The 19342-nt window shown below is 40.1% G+C and overlaps 1 long non-coding RNA gene across 2 annotated transcripts; it reads left to right on the top strand.

Moving 5' to 3' along the window:
• The first annotated feature begins 6 nt into the window (after window positions 1-6).
• Window positions 7-18565, top strand: LOC309630337. 2 transcript variants are annotated; one of them, XR_014245610.1, is made up of 3 exons: window positions 7-1235; window positions 3421-7443; window positions 14628-18565. It is a non-coding gene; the product is annotated as an uncharacterized lncRNA (long non-coding RNA). The 2 variants fall into 2 exon arrangements; XR_014245611.1 differs by lacking the exon at window positions 14628-18565 and having other exon boundaries at window positions 3421-6219; window positions 7304-9433.
• Window positions 18566-19342: the final 777 nt, after the last annotated feature.

Here is a 19342-nt window from a genome sequence, read left to right as displayed (position 1 = left end):
CTGGGTGTGCTCACTGTATAATAAATTAAATGTCAGAAATAAATATCCAGATAAATAGCCTAGATCAACAGCCTGGACCAACGCTGTGCAGTAAAACTTTCTGTAATAATGGAGATGTTCTGAAGCTGCACTGTCCATTATGGTAATTGCTAGTCACATGTGGCTGTTGAGCACTTGGAATATGGCTAGTGCAATGGAGGTATTGACTTTTAAATTTAATTTAAATTTGAATAGCCTCACGTGGTTAGTAGCTACCACATTGTACAAAGCAGATCAAGATTTGTACTTCATGAGTTGCCAGGCTAGGCTGCAGAATTTTCCAGGAGGGCAGAAATTCTTCAATCAAGTTATATATCAAAGGGCAGTTCCATGGCCTTATGAACTAGATAAAAGTAAGTAGAAAAAGTTCTCCACGGTTGAATGAGGAAATTATAGTAGAAAGTGGAATTATACCTTTATACTCATTCAGAGTGACCTAACCTGAGGAGCACAGGTTTCTACCACTTAAGTGTTACGTGGTGGTTAAGAATTTGGGAAAATGACAGCTGTCGTTGTTTCATGACAGTGTATTTGAATTTATATTGTGATTTACCCCCACCAAGGCCCCAAGCAAATGGCATTTATTCCATAAAATTCACTGTGAAGGGCAGAAAAATATTCACAGAATCTATTTTATTTGGATTTGTGCTAAGCCTTAGAGAATTTATTCTTTAAACTTTGAATCAGTAAACTGTAGATGTCAATCTTTTGCCTATTTTTAGACTCCGTATTCCCTGCAAGAAGAAACCACCCAAAGCTGTAATCAGATGCGTATATATTTTCCCTTTTAGGATGATTTTGGTCCTTAGGATTTGTTACAAATAGAAAAATCAATCAGCTAATGTCATCCATATAAATATTTGACCAGAGACCCATGATAGTAGAGTTGGGTTAATTGCTGTCACCATGTAGTATAGCGCAGGGGCTGGTCCCTTTTGGTTGATCCATAGTGGTCTCTTTGTAAAACAAGCTGTAAGTAGAAAACAGGTTAAAATCTGAGATTTTCTTTTGTTTAGCTTTTATACATAAAACTGTAACACTGACTAAATACCTTGCTTCCTTGTAGTGTGGTTTCTTCAAGAGAAATAAGAAAGATCATTATGATGCCACATATCACAAGGCTGAGATCCATGCTCAGCCGTCTGATAAAGAGAGGCTTACTTCTGATGCATAGTATTGATCTACTTCTGTAATTGGTAATTGATCAATGTTTTTTAACTGCTAGCTGTGGGACCCGCTATGGTTGTGGTGGCTAACTTTAAAAGCAACAGCTTGCTGTGTGTGTCCCATTAACAGATGTTTCCAAATGTCCACACTGGCTTCCCTTGCTTGGATTTATTTCATTTATTTCACTTGAAAGTTTACAGTTTTTTAAAAAATGCACGAAGAATCTTTCATTGCAGGTGAGTAATTTTGTGTTGTTGTTGTTGTTATTAAACATTACCCACAGCAATGAAGAAAACGGCAATCTATGTACACACAAAAGGAGGCTTTAGACCTCCACAGTAGCCCAGTTTGCCATGTGTTGTTAATCCAGTATGTAGCATCTCACTTGGAATTTCAAAGATGCATAAGAAATCATCCCAGATTTCTTGTCCATTTTGGAATTTCCCACAGATAGAAGCTTGTGTTGACTGCCTCATTAACCTATTGCATGTTGGAAACATTGTGTTTCTCTTGAAGAGAAGCCTTTCTCACTGTCATCTTTTTGATCTCCTTGCTATGAAGTGATGGGGGAAGGCTTGGAATGCTTTTATTGTTGCTCAGAAATTGTTTTATGCTAGCTAAGCATGCAACTTCCTTTCCCTGCATATCTACTATGGGTCAAAGACCATTGCAACAAACTCTTAACTATTGGCATGATGGACATTATGGTCAACTTCAGAAGATGATTCTTTGCCAACATGGCCTTCAATATACAAAATTCTAACATAAAACTGCTCTGGACAGTTTATTTCAGAACGTTGTAATGGAGTTTGACCTTGTTCCTTGTTCCTAGAGATTTTTTTCAACTTTGGGTCTCAGTTGATTTTAAGTTTGTGTTTGGCTTCTCTTATTTGTAAATCCATGGAAATGGGAATGGCAGAGATTCCTTTTTCCATTTCTGTGGGCATGAGAGGGTAGAATTACCCCTATAATCCCTTTCCATGGCACTGTCATGATGAATCCCAATTCCATTTCAGTTTTATGTATCACCCTTGATTTCTTCTTTGTTTAAATGGGGCGAGAGCCACATATTGTAACAGATAGGTGTTTTGGCTTTTTTGCAGAAAATAGAAAAGGCCTTAGAACAAAACTTCTTGGTCCATTTTTCCCATTGACTCAGTGATAACTTCGTACATAATTTTATTTTGCCCCATGCCATTTTTATAACTTAACATCATTCAAAACAAATGTTCTGTTCCTGTTGATGTCCAATAGTAAACACATTAATCAACCATTCTAAGTATCTTCCTCATCCACCTTTTATCTGCATTTTTAAATTAAAAACACATCTTTTTAAAAAATACATATATATTTTATTCTCTTAAAAAATTCAATCTAATTTTTAAATTTCCAGATATGTTCTCAATAAAAATCTACTTTGGATCAGATTGAATATTTTTTTAAAGATCAATAAAATATATATTCATTAATAATTTAAATGTAAATGTTGTCTTTTCGCCAAAAAAAAAGAAATTAGGGGATGCTCTGAAATTCAGTCAAGTAATAGTTTCCTCAGATTCCTTGCAGTACATAAATGATTTTATTGCAGGACACAGTTACTACATGATTTATTAATGAAACAGCTTAGTTTGGAAGCTTTGTTTGGAAATCCAGGCAGTATAAATTACCTTCTAGCTATTGAGAGATGAGTACTGGAACCTTGGAGGAGAGATTTCTTAAATTGGCCCACTTCAAGTAGTAATTTATAAAATATTTGTGACCTCATTTCCATTTTGTTAGTGGAAGAGGGCATGAAATAATCTTTGGTGTATAGCCTTGAAAAAAATTTGTTCTTGAAACTAACATGATGTTCTAATAATCTGAAAATTAGATCTTTTACGTACAGTATTGTGATTATAAAAAATGGAAGCACTGTTTCATAAGCTCTTCAACTGTTAGAGGCAACTAACATTGTTATAAGATTGAAAGACAAGATGGAAAAAGGGACTTTTCTTCCAGTTTTACAGCTGTTCTCTTCCGTTTATCCCCACCGGCTGTTATCATTTCTTTTTGACCTATTGGTTCCTTCTTAAAAGAAAACCATGTCTTTTATTCTTTGTCCAAGTCCAAAGTTAGGCATAGCTGAACAGAAAGCTTAGACATTGCCATCTAGTGGACTTTTGCTCTTGTTGGAATTATTTAATTTGTTTCTGTGTCTTTCTCCCCCGCCTCCAGTGTGGATTCTTTAAACGCTCTAGGTACGACGATAGTGTTCCCCGATACCATGCTGTAAGGATCCGGAAAGAGGAGCGAGAGATCCCAGATGAAAAATATAATGATAACCTTGAAAAAAAACAGTGGATCACAAGGTGGAATGAAAATGAAAGCTACTCCTAGGGGGGCCAAAAAAGCTTCACAGTACCCAAACTGCTTTTTTTTTTTTTTTTTCCCCAACCCAGAAATTTCAATGGATTGAAAAGCCTGTTCAATACCTGAATATAGATTTCAGACAGACTACACACAGTACAAGCCTACAGTTTTAACTGTGGACATTGTTATGTAGCCTGAGGCTCCTGTTTTGCACGGCCAATTTGAAGGCTGTTGGAATGGATTTTTCTTTAACTGCCTTAATTTAATGTTCCGGGTTGCCTTTGTTTTTGGTGTGACTGACTTACCTGTGCTGGGGAAGGACCTGCCACATCCTCTTGATGGTATAGCTGGAAGAAGCCACCACAACCACCGCGCCAACAGAGTGACCGTCCTGACCTCGGCACCACCTCTGCAAATGTTCTTCTCGCAGGACCAGAGAACCTGCAAGTCAACTGTCCTGCGTCACAAGACTATGCCGTCAGGGTAGCTGTGTTCAATTTAAAGTGCTCCCATAAATTTAAGTGTGCAATAGAAAGTGATGCTGCCATCCTGCCATCTTTTTCCATTTCCTAGATGTGTGAATACCTGCTCACACCAAATACACAGAGGTTTAATTCCCCTTTGACTAAAACACACAGGCATAACAGATTTGAATGCTAGTTACACTTATTTGTATATGGTATTTATTTTTCTTTTTTACAAACCATTTTGTTATTGACTAACAGGCCAAAGATTCTCCAGTTTACCCTTCAGGTTGGATTAAGCAATCAGAATTAGAACATGAGAGGTCGTTGGTTGGACCTAAATTATTGACTGCCTAAAGAAAACAGTAATTCTTTATAAATGTATCAAGAGTTGTTATACTTTACAGATAAGTTTAAGTTATTAAAACATCTCCCTTCATGACAGCCCTCACCCCCTCCCTCCAGACCCAAAACATTTAAGAAATAGGATTTAACTGTAAGATGTTTAATTCTTAAAGACAGCAGATAGATATTTTTTAGTTTAGAGCCCTGTGTGATATTTCTGAATTTCATGCTATAACTTTCAGGAACTCTTGGAAATGATGGGATTGTTTGTTGGACTTTAGTGCAGTTTAGTCACTGCTGAAAATACTGTATATTCAGGACTTGAAAGAAACGGTGAGTGCCTGGGGTGGACCCAAACCGATCCAGCGTAAGACTACTGAATACCTGATACCAAAAGTCAGAACATCGTGGCTTTGACGTTTTTAAATGTTATTGGAAGCATTTAATCAGTGAGTTGATGTTCTGTTTTTTGCTTTGTTTCCTCTCCTGTCTGCATCCCCCAAAAGACTTTGACTACTCTAAAAAAGAACTTTAAATTGTTTAATTTTAAAGATGAAGGGGAGGGAGGAGGAAGATATTATTATATAATACATTCAATAGAGATTGAATAGATATGAAAACTAAATTTTAAAAAATCACTGTACTTCAAAATGTTGAGGTATATGGGGCGCAACAGCAAACAGGTGCTAATTTGTTTGGCTGTAGTGTAAGCGGCATCTCAGAATCTTTTAAAAGAACAAAATACAGCTACGTGTGCCATTGTTGCTTTGGAGTTGTAATTTTTTTTTTTTCTTTTCAGAAATGTTATGCCCTTAAGATACTAGTTGTACTTTGGAATTTTCAAAACAAAAATAGTTTTATAAGTGATATTTTGTTTACAAAGATTTCTCTAAAACAGGTCATAACAGTGTTTAAAATCTCAGTTTCTTGCTTAGGTAACTTGCAACCTAGTGCTGCACTGGCTTATAGGTTGCTCAGAAGCTGATATTTTGAAAGTGTTTATAGACCTTTGTTATAAAAATGAATGTCCTAAAAAGCGGGGGGGGGGGGGGGGGTACAAGGGTGGTTCAACAACAAAAGAAGCAAGAATGTAGTGGTGTTTAAATTTGTAGTTGTTAAAAATGTCATCTCAAGTCAAGTCACTGGTCTGTTTGCATTTGATACATTTTTATACTAACTAGCATTGTAAAATTATTTCATGATTAGAAAAATACCTGTGGATATTTGTATAAAAGTGTGAAATAAATTTTTTTATGAAAGTGTTCATTGCTTAGTAACACAGCATTGTATATGTGAAATTATAAATAATGTGAATTGCCTTTCTTTTTATTTCATCAAACTAAACTGTAAAGTTTTTCGTGTTTTTATTTATATGGGACACTAAGAATAATCTCACATCAGCCAAAGATATTAGTGCCCCCCCCAAAATGCAATGTAAATGTGATTGATGGTTTTTTCCCCCCCTTTTGGCTCTACTGTTCAGTTGAGAATATTTTCAAAAGAAAATGATCTTAAAGGTGGTTTGTTCAAGATACCTACAAATTGGGAGATGTCTGTATGTGTTGATTCATTTGCTTCAAAGGCTTATGATGCCTGTGAAGGATAGGGTGTCATTTAGCAATGATACCATGGCATGAAGAGGAAAGTTCTTATGGCTAAGTTGCTTTCTTCTTAGAACACACTTTGGATGTGAGAGCAGGCCAGCTGTGACATGACTCATTATACTGGTCACCAAAGACTGATTTGGCAGAATTGACAGGTCAGAAAATATTTTCTTCACCAATGGATTTCGTTTAAATTTAAGCAATTTTATGAAACTTCTCTAGCTGGATTATCACAATTTAATAAATATAAGGTATGTATATAGCGCCCAGACAATATAGCATGGCGTGGCCTGAATAAATTTCCAATCTAAAATGTATTATATGCCCAGGCTCTTAGGTAATAGTTTTCCATTGTACTTGGTGTAACGTGTTAAGTCTTAGCTTTCTTAGTTCTTGGAAGATCAGACAGATGTTATCACCCAAAGAAATGAGTGATTGGCACTTTTTAATGATAGGCCAGTGGCTGTGACCTTTTATTAGCCACAGTCCTATGGGTATACCCAGTTTAAATCACTGCAATAATGTATAATCAACATAACTGTTAAGAGTGTCAGTAACTGTGGTTTGGCTAGGGCTATGGCATAAATGCTCCTGGCTGGAGGTCATGGCAGTACTTTATATGACTCCTGTGATTCTACTCGCTTCTCTCCCTCTCATAAAATACAGGGATGCCTAGGAGTGATAGTGGTATTATTACAGGGGATCCTTGGACCCGTCTGCAAACACTGACGTGTCATTGCCACAACCTCGCAGTGCATCATGCACAGTCATGGCTTATGTTATGCCCTTGTGGTTCAGAATATTCTAGAATGTGGGGTAGATGTAGGTGGGGAATGCTTTAAGTTGTCCAGACCAGGGAAGTAAGGATAAGTTCTAGCCTTCTACCCTAAATGAAAACATCTTAATAAGAAGCTCATCTCTAGTACCCTAACCCACAGAAGGACAATGTGGGAAGACAGTTTGGGACTGACGGACTGTTTTGTTTTAAAGGAGGAAAGAGTGAAATGCTGTAGGTGGCTGGCTTCCACATAAGTACATCCCCAGAGCTGAGAAAACAGGAATGTAGAAGGGTTGTTTGATCAGCTTGGGTAACATGAAGTAAATGGTTAAAGGCAGTTCCTCGAGACCAAAGGATGGGTGGTCCATCCTTTGGTTGGACTTTCGTGGTCCAACCACGTGCATTGAGCTTCGAAGAGATGGAGAAGATGAACTGAAGAATGATTTCAGAAGAGTGGCTATTGCAAAGAAGCTAGTGGGCATCTGTTCCTCCACTAGTTCCTGATTATGGCCAAATGGCGAGTAACAGTTTTCTTTCTCTTGTACCTTAAAAAACAGGTTTTGCTGACTCTGACCCAGCTGTTAGATTGTGAGAGTGCTGTGTGCTAGTGGCTGAAGCCAGGTCTGCAGAGGTGTTACCAACAGACCCATCTAGGAGGGAAGTGTTATAAAGGGATTCCTGGTTAAATCCTCTATGGGTAAGTGAACTGTAAAACACAAGTCAGAGTGAGAAAACTTGTCTAGCACAGTGCACGGTATATCAGGCACCACAAAGGGAAAAGCTAACTGGGTAATGGTCGATGGCTATACTGGAATGAAGGAAAACAAGTGTGATTTTTGTAGCAGTCAGCAAAGCTTAAGTGCCTCAGTCTCTTTGCCTTGACACTGGAGCATCTCTCTGTCAGGCTGCCTGTGCCGGGGTCATGGAAATAAGCAGAGACATATCGTGTTAGCAGAGGTTAGATAAAATTTCTCACACACTATTCATCCTTCGAGAACATCCCCAAGAAATCTCAAACTACAAGGACAGAGTGTGCTTCTTTTACTATCTCGAAGCCTAGCAGATAAGTATTCAGTTCAACAATGACCAGTAGATAGATTTAAGTGAGATTTAAGATTCTGTTATTGTCACTGTAACAGATCCTGTGATTGTAATATGGAGATGGTTAGGTGTGGTTTCATCATTTTTTTCCCAATTGGAAATAAAATTTCTAGGATGTTACTAGGCTCTGGGGATACACATACAAATAAGACATGGGCTCTGACCTTTTATTGGAAGCTTATCTAAAATAACAGATGGTACTGACGAACACAGGTAAATTTACATAAGTAGCAGATTAAAAATCTTGCATCAAGGTATCAACGGTTGACACATAAGGTCAGTACCTGGTCCTGCGTGGGTAGAACTTGCCTCCAGAACAAACCCCGTTTCTGGAAAATTGGAAGTAGTCATTCTCAATCTGGGCTGCCTGTTTGAATTCCTAAGAAACATTTTTTAAAAGTCCCAGTGCCCAGACCTCATGTCAGATTGACTTTATCAGAATCTCTGAGGGTGGGACCCCAGGCATTAGTGCTATTTAAGGCTCCCCAGGTGACTCAAAGTGTAGCTCAGGTTGAGAGCTGCTATGCTATAGAGGTCGTTGGACGGCCTGAATATTTATGGCAAGGGGTCCGCCCTCTATGTGGAAATGCCTTATCTCTGTGTGTGGTGCTTCCAAGTAATGAGAGCTTGGAAGCTAGAGGCATATTTGTCATAAAGTAGGAGGTGACTGAACAAGAGTGAGGTTGCAGTCAGACTGCCAGGGTGTGAATTAGCTTCCCCTCTTAGAAATATAACCCCGGTGAGTGACTGACATATCTGTGCCCCAGTTTCTCCGTCTGTAAAGTAAGATTGATATTAGTACCTATCTTGTGGATTTTTATAAGGAATAAATGAGAAGATCAGAAAGTGCTCACTAAATGTTAGCTATTTTTATAATCACACTTGTTACGTAGAATCATAAAATGTTAAAATAGGAAGGAAGCATGGAAATCTAGTTCTACTTCCTCATTTTACAGATGGGGAAACATAGTTTAACTGTCACTGACCTTTCATTTCCTCACTCTTCAAGGTCTATCATACCCTGTGACTTACGTGTTACAGCTACAATCTGCAAGTCCAAGTACCCGTAACTAACTAAAAAATACTGGGAGCCTAACTCTTAAACTGCTTATCAACACAGGTCATTTTGTACAACAAGAGTGACCTTACTTCTGTGTTCAATTGTTTCAAGCCCTTAATACAATGACCAGAATGCGGGTTGGGGTGGGAGCATGTGCACAAAGTTAGTCTGTAGGCATCTTGAAATTGCTATATACTGATTCTTCTTGATTTTTTTTTTTTTTCTGAAATGGAAGAGTGTAAAAAGAAAGGATTATTTTTTTTGAACCCTTCCTCAGTTCTTCACCCACACTATTGATTCTTTGGTTTCCTGTAATGGGAAGGCATGTTGTAGCTTTGTTGCTTATACCTTTACTGCTGTGCAGAAGAGGATGTGCTCACAGAGCCCATCTCGTGCTTGAGTTATGTCACTTACATTAGACCAAGTTTGTCATTGGAAGGACAGTTGGAACAACTCCCATTTCTCCCTTGCACATGTCACGATGCATTGACGGAAAGACCTCTTAAAGTCCAAAAAAAAAAAAGAAGGCACTTTTCCCTAGGAAAACTGGGGGTCTGATTCCATGGTGTCATCAAATTGCTGATGGAACAAGTTCTAGGGCGCTTACCAGACTGAGAAAGCCACCCTGGTTAGGAAGTCTTAAATCAACTAAGTGGTTAAGAGCCATCCTCATCACACTTTAACATGCCTGAGAATCACGTAGGGATCTTAAGATGCAGGTGCTGCTTCACACAGCCTGGAAAAGAGCCTGAGAGTCAACATTTCTAAGGAGCTGCAGGTGCTGCAATACTGCTGGTCCACGGATTACACGTTGGGCAGCAAGGGGCTATGGAGTCGATCTTCGTTCAAGGTGCAGGTTACTTCTCTGCCACTTCCTACTTGTGTGACCTTGGGCGAGTTTACTTACCCCTAGTGGTTTAATTTCCTCATCTATAAAACGGTATATGGAGTAAGCAGGATTATAACCTAGGTCTCTAGGAAATAGACACCAATCTACTCACTTTGTACAATTTCTAGCCCCCTAACATCCTCAGACTTGTGGATAAAGAGCAATCAGGACACATTTTAGTATTTGTTATATGTGAGTCTATAGCTTTCACTGTCTTGACAGGATAGATAACATTCGTTTTAGGCTACTCTTTTTTTTTTTTTTTAAACCCACATTTGTTTATTTATTTATTTTTGGCTGTGTTGGGTCTTCGTTTCTGTGCGAGGGCTTTCTCTAGTTGTGGCAAGCGGGGGCCGCTCTTCATCGCGGTGCGCGGGCCTCTCACTATCGCGGCCTCTCTTGTTGCGGAGCACAGGCTCCAGACGCGCAGGCTCAGTAGTTGTGGCTCACGGGCCTAGTTGCTCCACGGCATGTGGGATCTTCCCAGACCAGGGCTCGAACCCGTGTCCCCCGCATTAGCAGGCAGATTCTCAACCACTGCGCCACCAGGGAAGCCCCTAGGCTACTCTTATGGGGCATGCCTTCAAGACACCTGCCCTGCTAGAAGCAAAATCCCATTACAGTGAATCCCATTACGACTGAGTGGGGAACAGTCTGCCAGTTCTGGTGGCTGACCCACAGAAGCAGTGATGTGTTGGTCTGGTTATAGTGACGTCTCTAAATCAGTAACAAAACAAAAAGACTGAAGTAAGGGTCAGGCTAACTCTAAGAGTTAAGTTTTTGAATTTGACATTTCTTTTCTCAAGCAGCAACAATTCTTCAGTTTCCCTTTGCCTGTTGCCACCACAAACAACCCAACTACTCCTGCCAGAAAACAAATGAATAAGATGCCTAAGACCACTGTGGTAGATAACTATGGATTGGCTTGCCCAACCTCTATTCCACCCTTCTTCTAGTTAGAAGGGCTGGAAAGCTAAAAATACTTGTCCAGACTCCCTTACAGCTAGGGATTTTGCACGTGAATTAGAGTCTATGAATTACATTCCTTCATTTGAGATCTGCAAGGTGGACTCAGTGGGTGTTTCTACAAGCAAACACGGTTGTGGAGGTTCAGTATTGAGTGTCTTCTAGCTTTAAGTATCAGAAAGGATTGACTGGTGGTGGTCTCTTTTCTCCTGTTTTCGACCGTGGATTGCAGCTACAAGTTTTTGTCTTCTCCTCAATTTCCAGAAATCCCCAGATGGGTCATTGTTCTAGAAATTATCCTCAGAGGCCCAGGCTAGAGCCTACTTTAGTCTATTTTGTATACATGTAATTTCCTGAATTAAATCCCTTCATGCCAGCAATATCTAGAGTGATTTCTATTTTATGCCCTGAATTCCGACTGATATGGTCGCTCACCCAAAGAAAATGGTAAAAGATCTAGGAAATTAAAAGAAAATACATAGAGAGGATGTAACTGCCTTCTTCTAGCTAATGCTGGATTCAGAATACTTTTATTGCTTTTAAGATCAACCTGATTCTCCAAGATATATGTCACATCAAGGTGAATCTTGTTTCTTTTTTCTAAATCTCCTCTAAAAGAGGGTAGAAATGTGTATGTACATTATCTGACCTAAATAATCTGGAAATGAAGGGAATAAAAATAGAGGAAACAAAATCATTATTCTGTGAGAGAATGTCACATTTCATGGATTGCATGTCTCCATTAAATCCCAGTGTTTAATAAGAAAAAACATTACCAGTCTGCAGAACATGGAAATAATGTGTTGTTTCTTTACCTGCCCAGCATCCCTTCAGATGAAAGAATCTGCTGTTTCCCTTTCTTCTAATTCAGTCCCTGATGTTGGATAGGTATAGGTGTGTGTGTACCACCTCTCCACACCTACTCCCAGTTTCCAGGGCTGGAAACATGGCCCCAGCCTGGCCAGAGTCAATCCTAGTGTTTTTCTAGAGCAATGAGGGGTGCTCACTACTGAGCTTTTGCCCATCAGGGACTAAAGCCTGCTGCTACTCTGTCCATCTCTAAAATAATGCAGGGAGTCAGCCTTGTGAAGCTTGTGAAGCTTCACAAGAAACCCCAACACCAAGAATAGCAGAGCTGAAATGTGGGAGGAAGAAAGAGGAAGAGGAGGGAAGGACACACTCTGATGCTTTGGATGTACCACTCGAAGAATATTTCAGTGACTTGAGAAAAAAATGGTCTTTTATTTAAGGAAGTTTGAACTAGGTTTTCTGTACTTGAGTCTGCAAGAGTCCTGCTTAATATAAAGTAAAATCCATCAACCCTAACGCATCTCTAGAAGGATTATCAAAAGAAGACGTGGTTATTCTGAATTTCCTTTCCTTAGATGGTTTATCCAGTGAGCTTCTCCCACCTTTCCCTTTAGCTTCAAGCACACTATACCTCCTGCTTCACACACACACAAAATGCAAATTATTGTATAAGGATTTTCTCAATTTCCTGACTAGATTTGAGCCCTGGTCTGATTTAACACACAATGTTCTCTCCACTAGGCTATACAGCCTCAGCATTCTCTGTTAAAATAACTGCTTCACTGGTTAGTGCCTATGCCACAGAAAGAGAAATGGCCGTAATCATTAGTAAGAGTGAGCAACTTAGCCAAGGTTACACATTTAGAAAGTGGTGGAGCCTTGATTCCAGCCCAGGTCTGCCCATATCAATTCCACACATTTCTTAAACATACTGATAACGCATCCCAATCAAAGATGTGTCCCTCCTCCCATCTAAGGCAACGCTTCCAGTCTTCCAGGACCCTATTCAGGCACTTAACCTCTCCCTCTTCTTTATATCCAGCTTGCTTCATAAGTTCCTCACCTCCAGCAGTTAGACATACTCAAGACTTTCCCATTGTAAAATATATAAATAAACCAACTCCACAGTGGTCCTTCCCAATGACTGTATTTATTTGCAGTTATCATCTCTACTTCCTCATCACTGTTCTCATGAAGCCACTTGTTCCAAAGCCACCACCAACTTTTTGGTTATTAAGTCTGAAGCACACTTCTCAGTTCTCATTTTACTTGACTGCTGGAGAATATTTAACAATATCGAATGCTCTCTCATTTTTGAAAGCGCTTTTTCTTTGGCTTCCACTATTGTCATCCCTTAAATATTTTTGCTGTGAGGGATTGTCTCTGGTTTCCTGTACCCTCCCCAGGTGATCTCAATTCCAATTACCAGTTGCATTAGAGACAGTGAATTGTCTCCCGATATTCCCTCTAGTAAGAATTTTAAAAGGTTGCCAATGACAATGCTTTCTTATCCCTTAAAATTTTATCTTACTAAGAGCTCTAGATACATTTAGACAGATTTTAATCATCTTATTCCTTGTGCATATAACAATAGGAAAACGTAAGTGAAATAAATTGGTTAAGATTCTCCAAGAACTTTACTTCTTTATAGTTACAGTTTGAATCTTTCAAATTAACCTTTAACTCAGAATAATAAATGTCTTTTCCAAAAAATAGTATTGTGATGCAGCATTTCTTAAGCGAGCGCTTCCCTCTTCAGGATTTTCTTCCAGACAGCTGATACCCAGTCTGCAAACTTTGATGATCAAAAACATAGGCAATGTCAACACCTGTTCTGATAGGAATTGTAACACCTTATTGATTTGTGAAGTGTTAAAATGTGAAAGAAAAAAATTCTAAGTATCAGTGAAATATGGCAACTCACACTGTTCTGAAGAGGACATGGCTGTAGCTCCAAGCTTTTTACAGAATCTTAAGTTATAGTTTCCTGACAGACAGTGGGGGCACCTCCACAGGCAGAACAAATGGAAAAGGACCTTTCGAAAAAGCCTTTCAGTTGATCTCCTGAGAGTGGAGGAGGGGGCCGGACAGGACAGTGCCCAGGAAGCAAAAGACTAGCGCCTCAGCCTTAACTCTGTGCCTTGCCCGCGGTTATTTGCAAGCTGAGGTGATGACCGTAGCCAGCTATGTGTTTTGAGGGAATCATAGCAATCATAATCCAAAGCCTCACCTAATGACTTTTTCGCTGAATTATGAATGAATGAAGGCCAACAAGCTTAGGGATTTTTTGTTTTGTTTCTTGCAGTAGGGATGATTGGGTTTTTTGAGGCTCATGGTGGGAGGAGTCATATTAACATCTTGTTTTTTTTTTTAGGGCCTCTGAAGGTCCTAATCTCAGCCTCCATACAACACACACACACACACACACACACACACACACACACACACACACACACACTACTCTTCTTTATTATTGTTATAGCCTGTAGCACTCTCTGAGATAATCTTATATGTTTATTCTCTGTCTCTTCCCCTTATCATGGAAGCCCCATGACAGCAGGGACCTGATGTCTTGTTCGCTGCTGTATCCCCAGAACTTAAACTAGTGCCTGCCCAGGACACAGCATGTCTAAAGAAACATTTACAGAATGAGTGAACCCCAGAAGTAGGCAGCTAGAAACCTAAGAAGGAAAGAAATGAAAGACATAAAGGGAAATTGGTGGTGAAACTAGAAATTTGGACGCCCTCTCCCCCAACAAAATTTTTAAGAGAACAACTTGAACTGTGCTGATGGCATATATAATTCAGACATCAGCAGACTTCTTGCCCCCAGAATTAGCTCAAATGGCTAATTCCAGTTTGTCCAGGTCTGGAGTTCTGTCAGGTCTGTAAACTCTCAGGGGTTTTCGACCTCAGAGTCCCCTTCAACCCGACCACTGCTTAGGCTCCTCAAGTGCAAATGCTGCCCCCAATTCTCATGCAAAATTCACCCCTTTCACCAATTTGCACAAAGGCACAAAAGACCCAGTCTCAACCATCTTTTTTCTTTTTCTAGTGAACTTTACTGAGGGTTCAGGGAGCACTCTCATTGTGAAACAGCCTTTGCAAATGCCACCTCCCCTCCTCCTGAGCTCTGCGGAGTGGATTCCTCTCCTAGCTTACTGCAGGGCTGTTCTGTTACTCGTTCCCCGGGGAGCTCCCTCTCTACTCCAGCAGCATAGCAAACACCTACGCCAGATAAGTACGGGGATTTCCCTAAAACAAGTCCTGCTGAACAGGATGGCCTCCGCATCACTGCACAGGTAACCACTTGAATGACGGTCCTCCTTAAAGAAAGAAGGCAAATGTAGGTAGGGGAAAATCATGCCTCAGTGAAATACAATGCATTGTTCAGAGCACAACTTCTTAGGGTGTCTGATTCTGACTCACTGTCTTTGAGCTATTTATAACTGTAAATTGTAGGTAACTGATAATGCAAATAATTCTTGCCTATATCCATGCAAATACGTTCTGTCTGGTGGAGGTGGAGGGTTCCGGACTCCTAAGGGGAAAAGCCAGTTTTACAGCCCTTTACAAATTCGTTTCTGTAATCCTATTTTTTGGCTTCTCCTTTGAACTGGTTGTAGTATCTTTTCTGATTCCCTCATTTACTGAATGTGTTAATTAAAATTTTGGTGTGTTCATTTTACTTTTTCAGCTTTATTGAAGTATAATTGATAAAATCATAAGATGTTAAAAGTACACAATGTGATGATGTGTTCATTTTGTAGTTGCATGAAAGTCATGATTTTTATCTTTTGTTTGAAGGTTACCTTTGTAAAGTATCAGTCAGGGTTCTGGGACAGGAAATGGTAGCGTACTCAAAGGGGAAACTGAAGAGTGTGTGAAGGGACTCTTTCCAGAGGTGTGGGCAGAGTAAAGAGACAGGGCTCGTGAAGCACCCCAATTAACAGGAGAAGGAAACTGGTACCACCTCTAGGGCTCACAGGACATGGGGAGGGAGCTGTGGCCACACTTAAGAGGGACACAGATAATGGCCCAGCAGGAAGGGGCAGGAGAATAAATAGTTGTAACTTTCCTCTTGTCCTCTGAGCCCCATGAAGCCAGAGGGTAAAGGAGACAGGGTGGACATAGTCCAGCTTGTTTCCATGATTTTCAGTCAAATCAGTCCAACAAGAATCATAAAATCTCAGTGAATTTAGAGAATCCCGCCCAAGTCTGCTATAAAGATTTTTATAGAGCCTTACATTACAATTATACTTTATATGTACATAGTTAAATAATATAGCCCTTTGGTAAAAGTTCATAAAAGAGATACCACCCTTTGATCACTTTCTACCTTTGACCCCATATCTTACAGTCTTATGCTCATATTGCTCCCTCTAAAGTATTTTTACTACAGTCTTAACAACCGTCATGTTAACAGAGACCTGAAAAAAATCGAATGTTCTCTCCAGTTTCTGGACCCTAAGCCTCTGACCAAGAAGTGAAAAGTTGATGTAATTTTAAATCTATATTTATATACTCATTCTCTGTATATTGGGTGGAAGCTTGGTGAATATACTTTGGAGAAAAGAAGAGTTGGGATTGGTTTCTGGGTGAAAGAACCTTGATATGATAAATTTCAAGCTTTCTGCCCGGCCCTTGTGCTTTCACACAAGTTAATGTTCAGCTGAGCACCTCGACATGCTCGGGTGGAAAACAGCACAGTTGCAAATCAGGGCTGAGGAAGCTGAATAATACCGTGCATGATAGTGTGAGAAGAATTTAGAGCTCAAGGAGTGATCTGGAAGGAAGGGGAGAAGGAGGAAGGCAAAACGACCAGAGGCTGCAGCAGAATCGCAGAGTAGTTGAGGGACTATTTTAAGGATGGCTAATATTCCATTGTAAATTGTTTTCTACCAAATCTTTGGTAAAGTTGGCTTCATGCAAAACATGTACGTGAGTGGTTCTGATCAAACCGTAATAAGGAAATAAATTTTAAAAACCACCAGTAATGATAAAAAAAATAGAGGGCATTTGAGTGTTTAGTATGTCCTGGGCATTGTGCTAACACAGATGGCTAAACTGTCTATGTCACAGTCACCCCCAGTGAGACAGATATTATCCCCCCTTTTTAGGTAAGGAGGCTGAGGCTCAGAGAGGTTAAGTAACTCACCCAAGGCCACACAGCCAGTTAACGAAAGAGCCAGGATTTGACCCCAGAATCCAGTCTCTTTTCATAGCACCACATTGCTTCCTAATCATCCTCCCCACAGTGTCCTTAGAAAGCTGTCCTCCAGACTCTAACAGTCATTGACAAGAACCCCCTCCTCCTCTAAGGTTGCCCATTTCACAGTCAAAGGGCTGTAACCAAAGTTCTTCCATGTGTGAGTCAGATCTGTCTCCCTACAGTTTCCACCCACAAGTCTTCCATCTGCTGTCTGGGCCACTCAGAAAAAACCTAATCCTTCTTTTATGGAGCAGGCTAATATTTGAAGATAACGTGTAACATTCTTATACCATGTTGGACTTAGCATAATATGCTTTGTAAAAGCAGGCATATGTGAAAGGGATCCTATCTGAATTGCACATGGCTTTATTCCCAGCCACCTAGAACATGACCTGGTACCTAGGCATTCAACAAATATTCATAGAATGGATGAAGGAAGGCCACATTTGGAGGGTACAGAGTATGGTTGATGGGGCAGCAAACATATAAAAGAGATACCACCCTCTGATTACTTTCTCTACATATCTCATAATCTTATGTTCATACTGCTTCCTCTAAGATATTGTCACCAAAATCATAACAACAACCATTTTAACAGATACCTGAAAGAATTATTAGAGGCACCACTTTTGGAAAATATGTTTGAGTGCTGCTTCCACCCCATCCCCTCAACTGCCTACACTTGTTTCCAGGTGGTCAATGTTCTCCTTCAAGCTAAACCTGTGAGATAATGAAAGCAAGGGCAGTCAACAGATCCCTTAAACTATAACTTGCTTCATCAATCATATCATGTAACCTGCCTTCACTGATCAAACCTGCCTTAACTGTCCCTACAAATTGCACACCCTTCAAGCTTCACATAGCTTAGACAATATATCACAAGACTCCTTTAACCGCCCCCTATAGATAACACCTCTGACGTATGGATCACTATAGTAACGGTTTCAAAAGTTGTTTTTCAGGAACATGGAGCTAGTCTTGCCCAGTTCATATTGGTCGAGATCACCAACTATTCAACTGGGCCTTCTGCAGTGTTGGATAGATGACCTTTTGACATCAGAAGGCCAAAACACCCCACCCTCAGATCATACTAACCCCTCCATTTTCGGAACAAGCATCCCATGAAAAAGCATGTAGCTCAGTTGCACATGCGCAGAACACCGGTTACTTCACCACCTTACCTCCATTCACCTTTCCCCAGGCCTCAGACCACCCTACTTCTTTATCCCATAAATATCCCAAGCCCCTCGCCTTAGGGTAGGTGGATTTAAAATTTATTCTCCCTTTTCGTGAATAAACCTTTCCTCTGCTGCAAACTTCGGCATCTCAAGAGTTTGTCTTGCTGCACGTTGGGCAAACGAACTCGGTTTGGTAACACCAGTACACCTTAAAAAGAGACTGTCATCTCATTCTTTTCTTTTTTTGATTTGAATTTTATTTATTTTTTTATACAGCAGGTTCTTACTAGTTATCTATTTTATATCTCATCTCATTTTTTTCCAAATAAATTTATTTATTTATTTATTTATGGCTGTGTTGGGTCTTTGTTACTGCGTACGGGCTTTCTCTAGTTGTGGAGAGCGGGGGCTATTCTTCGTTGCGGTGCATGGGCTTCTCATTGCGGTGTCTTCTCTTGATGCAGAGCATGGGCTCTAGGCGCACTGGCTTCGGTAGTTGTGGCTCGTGGGCTCTAGAGCACAGACTCAGTAGTTGTGGCGCATGGGCTTAGTTGCTACGCGGCATGTGGGATCTTCCCGGACCAGGGATCGAACCCGTGACCCCTGCATTGGCAGGCGGATTCTTAACCACTGTGCCACCAGGGAAGTCTTCATCTCACTCTTTATACATATACTTTTATACAATCCAAGAACTGACCATATGGAGAAATGAATTATTCTATACCAGTAACTGCTGGATATATATACACATATATACGTGTATATATATATACATATATATGTATATATGTATATGTATACATATATAATATTTATTGTATAATAAATTATACAATAAAATTGATAAACTACACACCCATAGAAAAGTATTTTTGCTGCATCTAGGACATTATAAAGCACTGTGGTTCGATAATATGGGGAAGTAGCAGTGGAGAGAAGGGACAGTGGTGATTTTCACTGTAACTCAGCCTTTGCAACTCTAAGGGATTGAATCAAAATTAGAAATTCTCTAGTCTTATATTCACTATTTAGAAACCTGGAAAGTATGGGGCAACCAAACTGTGACGCTAAGACGACAGAGAGAAGGGCAATCGGAGTGGAGGGAGCCTTTTTAAATACACTGCTGCCCAGGCCGAGAATGCCTGTAGATAACGCTTCAAGTTGGGCTGCCAATTCTCTTCTCCTGGGACGGCGGTCGTTGTGCTATTATTTAGGGCCACACTCTGCAGTGATCACCATTCGTACTTTTGTCCCACTGTTTGGCAACGGTCTGCTCCTGAAACTCTTTGGGTCTCAGTTTCCTCCCCTGTAAAATATTGGGCTTGCATCACAGAGGAGGGTTTCTGGAACACGCTCACAGCAGGACACCGTGGCGCCTGG

This window comes from Balaenoptera borealis, assembly GCF_965194805.1.
Source record: "Balaenoptera borealis genome assembly, chromosome: 6".
Taxonomy (NCBI): domain Eukaryota; kingdom Metazoa; phylum Chordata; class Mammalia; order Artiodactyla; family Balaenopteridae; genus Balaenoptera; species Balaenoptera borealis.
This window is presented reverse-complemented; position numbering and strand designations above follow the sequence as displayed.